General features: G+C 41.9%; 1 pseudogene; it reads left to right on the top strand.

Moving 5' to 3' along the window:
* LOC118894759 lies at positions 1–392 on the top strand (annotated as a pseudogene).
* The last annotated feature ends 2,697 nt before the right edge of the window (positions 393–3,089 follow it).

A 3,089-nucleotide genomic window follows, 5' to 3' on the forward strand; every position in this document is an offset into this window, starting at 1 on the left:
CTTGGCGGCTGCTCTTGGTTGGGGGTGTCCCGCACCTAAGGCAGGGAGATGGTGGCCGCAAAGAAGAAGAAAAAGTCACTGGAGTCGATCAACTCTGGGCTCCAACTCGTTATGAAAAGTGGAAAGTATGTGCTGGGGTACAAGCTGACTTTGAAAATGATCAGACAAGGCACAGCGAAACTGGTCATCCTCGCCAACTGCCCAGCCTTGAAGAAATCTGAAATGAGTATTATGCCATGTTGGCCAAAACTGGTGTCCATCACTACAGTGGCAATAATATTGAATTGGGCAGAGTGTGTGGAAAATACTACAGAGTATACACACTGGCTATTATTGATCCAGGTAATTCTGATATTACTAAAAGCATGCCCGCACAGACTGATGAAAGGTAAATCATGCACAATTTTTCTTTAATAAAACTGGCCAGAGCTTGTTTTTAAACAAACAAACAAACAAACAAAAGATTTTAATGTCTGCTAAGACAAATTCTTCTCTTGACTCCTTTTGAATCTAGAATACTCTTTGAGGTTCTTGCCCATTTATTTTTCCACATAAAATAAAAATTACGTGAATTCTATGAAGCATTTTATTTCTAATCAGTGGCTGGTCACCTGAATCCAATAATGTCATGTCCTTGGGCTTCCCTGGTGGCGCAGTGGTTGGGAGTCTGCCTGCCAATGCAGGGGACGCGGGTTCGAGCCCTGGTCTGGGAGGATCCCACGTGCCGTGGAGCAACTGGGCCCGTGAGCTACAACTACTGAGCCTGTGCGTCTGGAGCCTGTGCCCCGCAACAAGAGAGGTCGCGACAGTGAAAGGCCCGCGCACCGCGATGAAGAGTGGCCCCCGCTTGCCGCAACTAGAGAAAGCCCTCGCACAGAAATGAAGACCCAACACAGCCAAAAGTAAATAAATAAATAAATAAATAAATAATGTCATGTCCTGTTCTGAGTTGAGGCTGAGTTGCAGCCCTGGTAAGGCTCAGTCTACCGCAGTTTTACTCCTGTCTCTTCAGGATTTTCGGCAGAAATCCCCCTGATGAGTCCAGAATTCTAATCTTTGTCTCACAAGATTTTGGAAGGCTCTGTTCCGCTTGCAGAAGTTTTCTGCTTCTGTTTTTAGAACTCTAGACTCGTGCATCCCCAGAATTTAACAGATGTTCTGAAGGGACCTCCCAAATCTCCTGCCATAGCTCTGCTGATCTGTCTCCCAGCTCTGCTGGTCTGGTCTTCCCTGGGTGCGAGCCCTGGGATCATCCGCCTCGGGCCCACGCCCAGAATCAGCAACTAACACTTGGGTGAACTGGCTGCAGAAGTCAGCCCTCCCTCTCCAAAATTCTCCCTTTCTGGAGTCTCAGCCCCTCCGGTTCTCTCTCGTTGACTTAGCAGCTCTCCTCTGCCTGAAAATAGATGATTTCTCTATTTTGTTTCAATTTTCTGGCTGTTTTAGGTATGAGGGTTGGTCTGTCACAGTCTAATCCAACTCAGTTAGAAATAAGTTCATTTCACCTAAAACATTTTCATTGTATCTTCTTATATTTTAAAACCAAAAAAGTTTTTAATTGAGATATATTAAAAGAAAAAAAAAAACCCACCATGCCACTTCACACCTACCAGGATAACTAAATCAAAAAAGGCAGACAATAATAAGTGTTATCTAGGATGTAGAGAAAGTGCAACACTCATATGTTGCTGATGAGATATTAAATGATACAACCACTTAGTAAAACAGTTTTGCAGTCCCTCAGAAAGTTAGAGTTTACTACATGATCCACAAATTTCACTACCAAGTAGGTACATATTCAAGAGTGAAATATATGTCCACACAAAAGCTTGTACACATATGCTATAGACAAAATCTTTGTGTCCCTCCAAAATTCATTAAAGCCCTAATCTTCAATGTGATGGTATTTGAAGTTGGGGTCAGATGGGAGGTAATTAGGTTTAGATGACATAATGAGGATAGAGCCCCTGATGGGATTAGTGCCCTTATATGAAGATGAAGAGAACAGATCTCTCTGTCTCTCTCTTTCTCTCTCTCCACCATGTGAGGAAATAGCAAGAAGGGGTCATCTACGAATCAGGGAAAGGGCCCTCATGAAGAACCCAATCAGGCTGGCATCCTGACCTCAGATTTCCAGCCTCCAGAACTGTAAGAAATTAATGTTTGTTTTTTAAACCACTCAGTCCATGGTATTTGTCGTAGCAGCCCAAGCTGACTGAGACAACAAATATTCATAGAAGCTTTCTTCACAACAGTCAAAAATTAAACAATCCATAATCTCCAAAATATACAAATAGCTCATGCAGCTTAACATCAAAAAAACAAACAACCCAATCAAAAAATGGGTGGAAGACCTAAATAGACATTTCTCCAAAGAAGACATATAGATGGCCAAGAGGCACATGAAAAGATGCTCAACATCACTAATTATTAGAGAAATGCAAATCAAAACTACAATGAGGTATCACCTCACACCAGTTAGAATGGGCATCATCAGAAAATCTACAAACAACAAATGCTGGAGAGGGTGTGGAGAAAAGGGAACCCTCTTGCACTGTTGGTGAGAATGTAAATTGATACAGCCACTATGGAGAACAGTATGGAGGTTCCTTAAAAAACTAAAAATAGAATTACCATATGACCCAGCAATCCCACTACTGGGCATATACCCAGAGAAAACCATAATTCAAAAGGACACATGTACCCCAATGTTCATTGCAGCACTATTTACAATAGCCAGGTCATAGAAGCAACGTAAATGCCCATCGACAGACGAATGGATAAAGAAGATGTGGTACATATATACAATGGAATATTACTCCACATAAAAAGGAACGAAACTGGGTCATTTGTAGAGACATGGATGGACCTAGAGAGTGTCATACAGAGTGAAGTAAGTCAGAAAGAAAAAAACAAATATGTATAATAAAGCATATATGTGGAATCTAGAAAAACGGTACAGATGAACCTGTTTACAGGGCAGAAATAGAGACACAGACATAGCAAACAAACGTATGGACACCAAGGGGGGAAAGGGGAGGTGGGATGAACTGGGAGATTGGGATTGACATATATATGTATATATGTAT

The sequence above is a fragment of the Balaenoptera musculus genome, chromosome 4, assembly GCF_009873245.2.
Source record: "Balaenoptera musculus isolate JJ_BM4_2016_0621 chromosome 4, mBalMus1.pri.v3, whole genome shotgun sequence".
Taxonomy (NCBI): Eukaryota; Metazoa; Chordata; class Mammalia; order Artiodactyla; family Balaenopteridae; genus Balaenoptera; species Balaenoptera musculus.